A 12,466-nucleotide genomic window follows, 5' to 3' on the forward strand; every position below is an offset into this window, starting at 1 on the left:
ATAGCTGAATATGGAGCCATTTTCAGGTTTCAAACCACAAAAGATGACTTTTGAAAAGTGCCTGATGTATGAGCAAATACTAGGCATTGTATATCAAGAGGTGCTCTTTCCTTGTGGAAGACCTGCCTTGTAAGCTGAAGAATTGGGCTTGTTTTTTCAGCTTTCTCAAGGTTATATTGTTTGCATGAAATGGGAACAGGCACTGTAATGAAGTAATTCATCTTGAAAATAGTTTTAATATAGTACCTAAAGGTGATCTGTAGTTGAGGGAGACAGGGTTTCAGCAATGTATTCTTCGAAGCTCAGCCTTTATTGAAGTGAAGATTTGGCAGTGGGGAAGGATTTGGATAGGAGGTTGGTGCCTTTCAGAGGACAGAAAGATGCTTGGTAGTGTAAGTACTCCGACTTCTCCCATGGTTAGGAGGTAAGTCTCTGCATGGGACAAAAAAAACCATTTCTTGTTTTAGATCATGATATGAAAACTAATAGGGTGGAATAAGGTGTTGTCTCTGGGCTCAACAAGATTGGTGCTTGTGAAATAAATGCTGAAGCTCAACGTGAAGAAATCTGCCGGCTGTAACTAGTCCAAGGCCATGCTTTGCAGGGCAAAGGAATGTTATCCTTAGGATGTGCTTTCCTTGGTTACAAATCTCTGCAAGTACCTGTGTTGCATCTCTACTTCATTTTAAAATATAAACTTAAGTTTTAAGTCTAGATGAGTGTGAAAGGGTAGAACAAATAGCTTTCTCCTCCAACTTCAGGAATCAAGGACTTCCTTCGATCATTGCTCCTTGCTTACTGTTTGTTGCTTTGGGCGTTGGCTTCGGTTTCGCTCTGTTGCTAATGCAGGGGAAGTAGAGATTAGAAGACACCTTATTTGCACCAAACTCATCTGAGTTGCCTTAATCTTATCACAGGGACTTGTTTTGGGTTTTGAGAAATCTTTAGGCTTGTCTCTGTAGTGTCACTAATTTTTAAGTCATTATAGGATGGAAAATACAGTAGCATGGAGCTGCACTTAATGTAGTTGCTTCTGTCTCTGTGCTCCCTTAAACCTTCATTTATGTATGTGGTAACCAGGCCCAATTTGAAATATCTGCTGAGTGCTCACTCTCACTTACTTGAATAGCAAGCAAGCTTATATGCTTACTGGTGTGTTCATTTTATATATGAAGAACAACAGCAAAGCTAGCTGGTACTGTGTGCTTTGGGAGGAAGGTTGCACCCATCAGGATATCTTAGATGAGATACAAATACCCATGCTTTGCCCTAAGGTCTTTTGAATCCTGATCCTGTAGCAGAGGGAGTAAATGACTTAAAGAACACTTAGGAAATGTGGTTTCAGTGTTTGGATAATCCACTATCTAATAAGACCCAAGTTGTGAAGCTTTTCTTGTGGACAAGGATGAGCGACTCCTCTCCCATGTGCATTCTTTTGTGTTACACTGCATAACTGAGCTTGTGCTTCATTATTTTTCTCAGTGAGGGAACACATGTGGATTGCTCTCCTCTGGCTTTATCATAATAGCTGGAGAAATTTAAGGTCTTTGAATTCTCTGTCAAATGGGATTGAAACACATCAATGAGTTAGAAGCTTGCAAAACAGGGATACCAACACAGCTAAGGCCTACATGCAAGTCTAATTCCTTGAGGAACGGAGCAAAATATTTCTTTTTGTTAACCGCAAGACTTTACTCATGTTCATGCTAGGTGGTATTTATAGTTTTAATGGTATGTGCCTTGCCTTTCCTTCCTAATAGATTGCTGGACCGCAAGTGGGTGGAAGATTTGTTTGTTTTGGCACAATATTCACTTTACATAGGCATGTCTCAAGTTTACAGCAAACAGAGGAGCCAGGCCATGAACTGTGCAAAGTCCTTAACACTAGAGAAAGGAGAGAAGTAGGAAAAGTCATGTAAAATTACCTCTCTGAAACTAAAACATCTCTTCAGCTTATTTCCCCTGCTAGCTTGCATGCTGTTTCGTTAAGCTGACATTGCTCCATCAAACACAACGTGAGCTTCAACGCTTGTGTCGGTGCTGCTTGTTCCTGCTGCTTGCAGTCATTGCTCGAAACTGAATGTCCTGTGGGTTGGGCATCCGATATCCTCGTTTTGGGTGTTGAGTAACTTCAGTGATGATCCTCTTCTGGCACTGGGGAGTTCAAATCTGAATGGAAGAAACCAAAATGGCAAGATGACCTGGCAAAAAGGTAGCCAAGGTGTTCACTTACTACGTAAGTACTGTTTCTTGACCTGAGAAATAAGCATCAGGTGGTGGGACGGTGCCGAGTTGCAGGTAAAGGGTTATCAGTAGCAGGGGTTGGCATGAATTAAATCCACCGCCATGACCCTAGCGCAGCAGTGTTGCCGAATACATCTGGCTTTGATAATGAAAATAAACACACCGCGGAAGCTGGATATGGCTTTGGAGCTATTGTTTGCAGCTGAAAAATGGGGCTGCTTAGCAAGTTGCAGAGTCATCAAGTGGTCCTGCTGTGTGGGACTGGGTCTGGGCTCTTGGTGGGCAGGACACTGTTGCTGTCTGCCTTCAGGCTGCCTTTTTGTGGAGGCAGAGGACTATGTTTTTTCTTGGTATGCAGGGATTTTGTGGATTGCCAGATGTCCTTGCTGGCATTAACACCTTCTTGCATCTTGGGCACGTTCTCTGTCACCCAGCGCAAAGGCGGGGTGATGTCTGGTCACCCATATTTGTGAACCTGTGTTCAGGATAAGAGTGTGAATGAGGAAGGGATGGTGATGTCTTGTAACCAGGCTGATCCTCTGCAAATTTAAATTTGTCTGATTACTGTGTACTTAAGGGGGAAAATTTTATGAGCTTGATGGTGCATGAAGGCAAATGCTGTCAGTGGATGGGTACAGTCAAAAGAAACCTCCAGAGCCTATCTCAAGACTGTTGCTGTGAGAAACCAGAGAGTATTTGTTGCCATATCTTATGCTGCTTGTGTCACCCGGATGTGTCCCAGTGTGCTGGATGGTTTTACGTGGGATGCCAACGTGGAGAGGCTACCTCTCCCAATGCTGCTCTACCTGATGTAGTACGTAGACCTCATCTCAGCAAGTGGTGCAGGTGATCTTTTCAGAGAAGCTGCATCTTGTGAAGTACTAGTAGAAAAACGACAGGCATGGGACGGTGCTTGCTAATAAATCTGAAAGAAGCTAAAACAACCATCCAGCACATGAAGACTTTTAAAGGCACTGTCGACCTGCTACCTTCAGATTTGAGGAAGAAAAAACCCCAAAAAACAAACAAACAACAGAAGCCTTTAAATTATTACAATTTTTTAAAGCCATGTAGCTTGCTCTCCAGAGTATTGATGGCTTCTGCTTGTCTTTCCACTGTGGGCTGGTGATACAGGCTACTTCCTTGACATATTGAGGAAATAACTAGGCACAAACATTTACTTTCTGTGAACAAACGCCACTGTCTAACTGTGTAGCTTGTGATTATTATGCCTAATTTCTTTGCTGAGGAAGTGCAGGTTTTTATGGAGCTTATGATGTTTGTGGGGGTGTAGCCTATCTTGCCACTTGCAGGCACAGAACGAAACTGGTAACCAAGCCTGTACCTTGCACTGGGGAGGAGGCAGCTCACAGCTGCCAGCAAAAGGAGCGACCTTTGCTTTGTTTAGAAATAAATAAAATAAATAAAAATAAAAAAGGCAAGAGACAGGATTATTTCAAAAAACTGTCACAGAGCTCCTAAGCACCTTTTGGCCCTCCTGCAAGGGGGCTGTACTTCTCCAGTGGGTATTTTGCTTGGCGTGCATGTAATTCTTGGCATCTTTAAATTGCGTAGGCTATTCAGATCAATCTCTTCTGACAGCTCAGCTGCTTCATAAGGATACACAGTTGGGAGATCTGAAAAAAGGGAATCTTAAATCTTGGAAAGAAAGGAAAAGATTGTTCTTTATATGCTGTAAGGATGCTACCCTGTAGGATAGGTGGGGTTTTTTTGACAACTTGTTTTGGGGCTGTAGCACAGCTGCAGTGCTGACTTCATGGAGGTTTTTATAATCCCATAATGGGAAGGGAAGACAAATTGCTGCAGCAGGTTTCAGGCTTTTGAGTGTAACAGCGCCTTAAATATTAAGCTCCGTCAGTTTTTAATGGAAGTGGGCTATACCGGTAAAAACCTTACCCTACAAAAAAGAGAGGGGTGGGAGAGAATGAGGTGATGGCAGGGAATCGGGGTGCTTGCAGCTGCTGCCCCTTCTTGGTAGCAGCATTGAGATTTGTTTGCTTAGGCTGAAGCAATGTATTTATTAAGCCCAAACAGGCAGTATTTATTACTCAGGAGTCTTGGTTCTTACCTTTTCAGCTGCCTTGTGCTCTTTAACCTCTGCACATGGTTGCAAGGTTTGTCACCTTTGTTTGACACCAATTTACCTCCAAATAAACAGCACGTTAAAGGCTGGAGGAGATTTCTTTATGTATGTAGGTCTGAGGTACATAGTTTCCTCTTTGAGACATAGTTTAGTTGCAAGCAAAATATATAGGGTAATGTCAGTTGAACTCCTGCCAAACGTCTAATTATATGAAGTGACAGCAAGGTCTGATCCTCTGTCCCATGACTGCCGGAAAAGGCAGTATCTTCAAGTAAGGAGAAGGTGAAGTTCAGTCATTAAAACAAAAAGACATCTACATTAAATCATTAAGTGTCAAGTTTTCTTGTATTTCCTCTTAATACACTACTTGTCTCTCCTTTTGGCATCACCATTACTATTTTTTTTTTTAAGAGATGCCGATACTCCAGCTCACCATCTCTTATATCACTGTGTTTCCATTTTATTAACCAGCTTTTATGAGGAGTTTCTGATGATGAGTAACCTGGAGACAGGGGCCAAGTCAAGTCTGTTGGGCAACGTCAAGAGTCTGTGGGATGGAGTCACACGGACTTGGCAGGGTTGTCTGCTTCCCTATTTTCTATGGGACGTATGGACTTTGCCTGCCAGTCCAGGTCTTAACGTTTAGCTACACAGGCCACACAGAGTATACCTGTGACTTTTACCCACCTAAACTGTTGTTCTTCATCTTGTTCCCTTCTTATAGGTTTCTCTTTTTGTCCTCTATTCATAGGAGGCTGTGTGGTGGTGAAGAACAACTTCTTCGGTTTCCGTGATGCTGAATATGTTCCCACAGTAGGATATGAACATGGATGGTCTCTTACAGACAAATTTGCTTTGGCTGATTGCTGGTATTCATCCCTGGAGGACACACCTAAGCTGGGATGAATCTTGCCTATTTATGGTGTGTGTTGGCACTCAGAGCCTAAACCCTTGCACTGAACTAGGTACTTGCATAAAGCTCCATTTCCGAAGGCACCTCTTTCTGATGCACCTTCATAACTTCATTCCTTTTGTGCAGAAGTGGTATTTTCTCTAAGGCTTTGCTGCTTTGTGTGGTGGACACTTGGACACTGAGAGTACCCTTACACCCATATTTAGGGCTCAGTGCTGTGAGAGGCCAGACTCGTTTTCTTCTGTCTCCTGAGCCATCAGGTACAAATGCTCAGCAGCATCAGTGTGATACTTTACACTGACAAGATACAGCACATGTTCTCTTCCCTGTCTAGCAGTCTTTTGATCTTTGCAGCTCTGTACTGGACATCGTTTTATCTATGTGCTGATTAATACCAAGCAGAGGGTGCACTGCTGCTTCAGGCCATTAGCAAGCATCATCCCAGGTCTCTACTTAACCTGGTTTCAGAGTGGTGAAACCACTCTGGCCAGTGGTGTCTGAAGCTCGTTTTAGGAGCTGATATGAACGTTGGCAGAGGTTTGGTGTCCTTCTGATCTGAGGCAACCAAGAAACTGTTCTCCTTGCTTGTTCTCAGCTTTTTGAGGCACCCTGGCTATTGGTGGGAGAGAGGAGAGGTGACCTGTTCCCATCAGATGGTCACGAGCCAAGTCTGGGGACCTAGAGCTCTTCTCAAGTTGAGGTACAGAGATCTTACATCTGAATCCCACTTTGTTGTTGTTTTGTAATGACACTTTTTATTACTACTGGGTGGCACCTGACACGGATGTGTTCTTCCACAGGGGAAATGCATACCTGATCAGTGCTTGTGTTTGTCTTGATACGTGGCCAAATGCTGCTCAGCACCTCTTTGAATTAGTCAGGGCTGGCTGTCATCTTGACCTGGGTTTCACTAACGCAGCTTCTCCCTACCCATTGCTATCAAGGGGTTTTCAGTTTTCTTTGACCCTGTCTCCTCAAGTTCACGAGGACTTTTCTTCTAGTAAGAGGCTTTTCCCCGCCCCACACGCACACACCATGAAAGCTGTGTTGGCTCTGAACTTGATACTTGCGTTCCTTTCTGAAAGCAGAAAAAAGCACTTCATGGTTTGGATAGTGCAAAGGGGTGGGTTTTTTTGTGTTTAACCGCCAAATTTACCAGTCTTTTCAAGCTCTCTGAGCCTGTCTGCAATTCATCCTCCAGGCTTCTTTTCCTTGCCAGGCAGTGCATGGATAAAACAGTCGTAGACTATTGAGGTGCATCTGTGTTAAATTATGCTATAAATCTGCAAAAGTGATGTTGCTGCCAGTGATCCAAGCCTGCTCCAGAGCCCAAGTCATGGTGGTGGTCTTGTCGAGGACTTTGCTCGTTGTTGATAGCAGTAACTGCAAACTACATCTGTCAGCCACCATGGATGCACCTGAATCTGCCTGATGTGGGTTATTCCTTGAAGATGCCCATGGCTGTGTAGAAGTCATCTCTTCTCTGTTAGGCTTTGCCCCTTTCTTCTTCAAATCCATTGCCTGAAAGGAAGAGGGTGGTGTAGGTATATCTGTAGCTCTCTCTTTGCTGTTAAGCAGCCTGGTATTTTAAGATGAAAAAAATACAGGTATATGTGATGCCTGTGTATCAGAGAAGAAAACGCCTGCAGGGTTCTCATCCTGCCCCAGGTCTGTTGCAGACCCTTTGCTACTGCCAGATTTTTTTTCTCATATCCTCTGTAGCATTCTCATAAATACCTGGTTCAGCTGGAACCTGATCTTACATGGCCTTACACAGCCTATTTTGCAAGCAGAGATGGCATCCTAAATGTCATGCTTTTTGCCAGTCTGAGAAGTCTTTCAAACACTGGCTTTTAAAGCTGGGGTCAGTTACTGTCATATCGGGAGGCAGATCTCAAAACCTTTGTGACGTTCCTTCCCGGGGCAGCAGCGCCAGGGACTGCGGGACTGCAGGGGCTGCTGAGGATGCAGCGTTGGGGCTGGTGGTGTGCAGACAGCTGTGTGTGGGCTGAACACCTGCAGTGTTTGGAGGTGCTTGCTGCTGACAAACGGGGATTTGGCACTCTGTCAGGCTTTTATGCAGAGGGGTGTGTGTCTGACTTCTGCAGCAAGCCTCAGAAGGTAGAGGGGAGCTGATCTGGCAGTTGCTCTTCAGTCTTTTCTCTTCCCAGCCTAAAAAAAACCCCTAAAATATGCAGAGCTCAGGTTTCATTAGGGGATTTTTTCACTTTATTCAAGCATTCAACTGTTCATTTAGCATAATCCAACTCTTCATAAAGAGCACTAACACTTTTTCTCACAGATTATGGTCTGTAGTGCTTTGTCACATACATAGGAATATGCATACATGGCTGCTGGCATGTGTTTGGCTTGAACTCGAGTGGGGAAGAGAAGTCAATGAATCTAGCTTACATCACACAAACCACTTCCCTGAAAAACGGTCTATTCTTTGTTTTGACTCTCTTCGTGTGAAAGAACTAAATTACTTTTTCCTTCCCTAGTATTCTTGGCTTTCGCACTGAGCTTGTGTAGAGGGTATTGAGAACAAAATTAAGGAATGGACTTACAGAACGGGTGCTTGAATCACTCTTGGTGAAACGATCAACTAAGACTCATTTGGAAAAGTAACAATTAATGTGTTTTAACATGTTCACAAGGTCATCGAGGAAAATGCTTCATGGAAGTTCACTTCCCTGGGATGGAAAATGGTATGAGTTTGTTCGGGTTCATCCCTTTCTGTAAAAACTGTAATTGTAGGATGTCAACTTGACAGTCCTGTGCATTCATGAGTAATGAATGAGTGTAGCGATCTGCAGTTGTCCATCCTTCTCCCTTCCCAGCAATTTAGACTTAAATGCTGTTTATGTGTCTCATCTTGTAAGGCATTTTTTCCGCCTGTGAAGTGCTGAACAAAACTAACTGCACAAGCCGAAAATTAAATTGTTGGGTCAAGTGATTCAACAGAAGCAACACGTGATGTTTAAAAGGCATCTGTAGACTTCAAGGTTGGAAAGAATCTTCCAAGTGTGGGGCACCTGACGTCACGTGCACCTGCATGCTGTAGTCTGCAGCCAGCTTTGTCAATGCTGTTACCAGCTTTAAACTGCAACAGAGAATTTTGACCTACTTTTTCAGTTTTTCTGTTGTTTTGCACAACATTGAGGACACTGAAACCAGGTCAGTCTAGTGCTGTTTGGGAAAGCACAGATGAATGCTGATCTCTATGTGGAGGTACTACTGGTATACAGGCAGGTAGTTGAAATACACTCCCATAACAGGAGGCTTATTGGGGGAGTATCTCCTAGTAGAAGACCCTCTAGGTAACCAGAAAACTCTTGAGTGGGAGAGAAAAAGGCGGGGGGGGGGGGGGGGGGGGGGGGGGGAGTAAATTTCTCATGGCTGAGTGGAGAAAGCATTCAGCCTCTCATCTTCTCTTCCTACTAGCTTGTGTAGATAACCAAGCACCAGAGCAGGATCTTCTTCCAGGTCAGGCCAAGATAGCATATTTGGTTTTCTGTCGATTTTTCTCCTTAGGAACAGGACAGATCTCAAGTCTCTTATTTTCTGGTTAGTAGAACCGTGACTTTGCCAGAAGTGAGTAATGGGGTGGCTTTGGAAAAAGAAATTTTTGTTGGGGCCAGTTGAAAGGTAGCATTGGGCAGAAGCAGGACAAGAAGTGGAGCATCATGGAAGGGAAGAGATGAAGCAGTGGGACGAGAAGGTATGAAGGGACCTGAAGCCAACGGAGATGAGTGTACACGTAAAAGAGAGCAAAGCTGCAAGTGAAAGGTTTACTAATCGTGTTGTAATATAGGAAGAGCATTGATGCCTAGGAAGCTGTTAATGTATGCAGTGAAGCAGAGGACACAAAGCCAGCTTGTTCCTCTAAACTTAAGGGTGTAAGCTAATAAAATGAGTTGGCAGATGCTGAGAACGTGAGTGAACACATCATGTATGTCCTGGTTTCAAAAAAGTCTTTGTTACCTGCATCCTGGCTGCTATACCTTTTCCAGAGGGTGAACCGTTTGTCCCAATCTGTGGCAAAGCGAGCAAAATTTTCTGCTGCTGAAGGCTCTACTTTTTACACTGAATGAGGGTGGAAGCTGATGATCTCATATCCGTATGTTTATAACATGTCAGTTGAGAGCCCTGGAGGATTTTATAGTCTTTGAAGTCGTGTGGGAAGTAGCAGATCTTGTCTGGAAAGCACTCTCCAGATCAAGAGACTTACCAGAAGTATTACACAGGCATGTGGGGTGGATGTTGGAAAATCCACTGAGAAGGCATGTGCCTTGTCCTAAAGCAACGATCTTGGAGTTGCTTTGAGAAATTGAGTTCCTGTTTCTATAGAGAGCGGGATGAGAGCATGCATCCCAACAGAAAATGAGGCTTTCTTGAAGGTCTCTTCTTAAAAGAAGAAAAAAGGAATTGTAGGGCTGAACTACTTTTGCTTGTTAAAATGTTGATCCATGTGCCAAGCATTTGCAGTTTGATTTCTAGCATGTATTGATTCCTTCATGAATCAAAACAGCACACAGATCTGGATCAGGTCTGCTTGATTTGATTTGGAGAAAGGGGGATTCATTTACAACTTCAGTTTGGACAGATTTTCTGAACTTGTGCCACAAACCAAGACTTTGACAGCTCTTGTTCTTATCTTGGAAGGGTCTCCAGAGTATCTCAAGTAGATCAAAGAATTTCTCAGTGCCAGGGAAGCAAGCTTTTCTGTTGAAGGGTAGGAATAAAGATTGCTTTGGCTTCTTCACACCAGTCTCTTGTTTGCGTTGTCCTTTACTACTGCAGCTTTCAAACTTAAGGACTTCATTGAGAAAACTGTGAGCTGTGAGCAACATCTCTGTGCCGTAACGAGTGCTTGGTAAGCAATTAAACCTTCTGTCACACTAGACTGTGCTACTGATCACAGTGTGAACAGTAGCCACCTTCAACATTGCCTAGAAGCTGGTTTGTAGCTCTTAACACTGCGGGTTCATTGATGGAGGTGAGATCGTGATTTAGATCTTGGGTCTTAAGTGTTTTGAAGTGTGTAGGATACGAAGTTGTTTTTTTACTTAGCTAACTGTGCTTTAAGTAATTTCCTTTCAAGTCTGTGTCTTTCATTAAATAACTGTTCCTGTGTCTCCAGCTATACTGTAGTGAAATGAATACTGGAATTGGACTGAGTCACCATTAGGGAAATATCTTCATGCAGCTTTGTTTAAATGCAAGTAACTTTCAGGAGCAATCTTGCTGAGTGGGTGGAAAGGTAGGAAGGAAAATCGTTATGAAAAAGTTTGAATCGTGGAAGGAAATAGTCCTGGCATTCTGAGTACTCTTTAAATATTAACGTGACTGAATTCAAATTACAGTCTAGTCTTCATTCTTCTGCCACTCCTCTTCCAAAGCCAAGCATTTTGTTAGTCCTCAAAAGCCATACTTGATGCCATATTTACTACAGTCACGTTTAGTATGTAGTAACAATAATGAAAGAACTTTGTGTGATTCAGTGTACCGACAGCTGGGATCTGCTTGTAGGGTTCACCATAATAAAGAGGTTCTCAAATGCTTGGTTCACTCATTTGTTGCTGATCTGAATTCCTGTTTGCAGGAGGCTTCAGCTGAGAGATGATGTTTACTGTTTGCAGACTGTCAGGCATGACCTTTCCATGCTTCTCCCTGGGGAGACTTCATACAGATGGGGAACAGGAGAAGGATGAAGGCTTAGTAGCTTATAACCGTTAACATCTTATTTCATTAGCCAGAAAACGTGTGGTGGGAGCTCTGTACTTAATCTGCCTGAAAAGAATGGAGTTGCTTGTCTCATCTGACATGCACTGAGCAAGACAGTGTAAGTGTCAAACCAAGCAGTGTATTTCTGATGTCGGATCTGAAACTTGGCACACAGGACTTGAGCTGAGTTCAGACTTAGTCTGGAGGAGGAGGAAGCTGTATCGAGGCTTAGGAGAGCTTGTGTTCACAAGAGGCTTGAGCAGCCCTTAGAGGAATGATGTATTTGTGTTATCAAGCACTGACTGAGCACCACCTGCCCTGTAATCGCTGAAGATCAGGGCTAGCTCATATGAACTGTTTGAAACATGTTAAATTTTGTGCCTTTACCTTTTGGTGGCTTTCAGCTCCATTTTATCATAGCTGGTAAAATGCTTTTCTGTAATGATGCTGTCTTGTGATAGCAGGTAGCCAAACAACTTTGAAAAGATCTGCACCTAGGCATCAGGTTCTGCTGTAAAACCTTACTATCTGGATCCATCTACTCTGCAGGTCAAAAGCTGGTAGTACTTCATGGCAGAAGGAAGGTTAAATGGCTTTTGGCATCATGTAGTATATTCTTAAACTACTGTAGTGTATTCTTAAACAGCTTGTCTCTTCCCAGTCCACCTGATGTTCATCAGGGTTCTTTAGAAACCCTTTCCAGTGGTTTTAGCTTATATTGACTCTTCTTATGCTCTCTACTGGCCATGTAACTGTTAACTGAATGAGCAAGAAAAAAAAATCCATTTGCAACTTCATAAAAATTGTATCATTCCTCCTTCCTGTGCTGTAATCAGTCCCTGTCATGCAGATTTTGTCTTTCTTTCAGGGTTTTTAGCCCCTCTTCCATGTAGTCCTTCATAGTAGTATCTCCTCAGTCTACAGAGCTGTGCTGCTTTTCATGTATCACACAGTACTGTGCATTGTTTTTTCCAAGCGTAAACTGGACAGTATTTGTGCTCTTGCTAGAGACTTCTTTCTGTTACCCTTTTGTAAGGCCTGTAGTTGTTGCCCATGGATTATCCAAACGCGATGAAAATAATGACATTGGTCTCCAGGGGAAACAAATTCTCCTGTCTGGCTTTGGTGAGATCAAGTGTGTTTTCCAAAGTGCTACTTTTTTTTATTCATAAAATTCCTCTGTTCGGCTCATCTTTCTTAGTGATCCAGCTGTGGAAGCACTCCATCATCATCATCATCACATTTGATTTCTGTTCAGCAATTAACTTCCTCAGTTTCAATGACTATCCTTCTTTTACGTTGTTTGTTTTGAAGCAAGTAACTCCTCCCAGGACAGGTTGGGGTGGGGTCCAATAAAGTGCTTTTCTGATATCTGATAGAGCATCGTCATTGCTTCTGCAAGCTGGTTTCACAAAGCAAATACAACTGTGCTTGCTTCTACACAAACAGCTTTGAGAAGCAGCACTAATTCACTCCCT

General features: G+C 43.1%; 1 protein-coding gene across 5 annotated transcripts in view; it reads left to right on the plus strand.

Annotated features, from left to right (window-relative positions):
* Positions 1 to 12,466, plus strand: part of CSNK1G1 (casein kinase 1 gamma 1) — a 110,301-nt gene that overhangs the window by 29,671 nt on the left and 68,164 nt on the right. The window lies entirely within an intron of this gene.

The sequence above is a fragment of the Accipiter gentilis genome, chromosome 10 (genome assembly GCF_929443795.1).
Source record: "Accipiter gentilis chromosome 10, bAccGen1.1, whole genome shotgun sequence".
Classification (NCBI taxonomy): Eukaryota; Metazoa; Chordata; class Aves; order Accipitriformes; family Accipitridae; genus Astur; species Astur gentilis.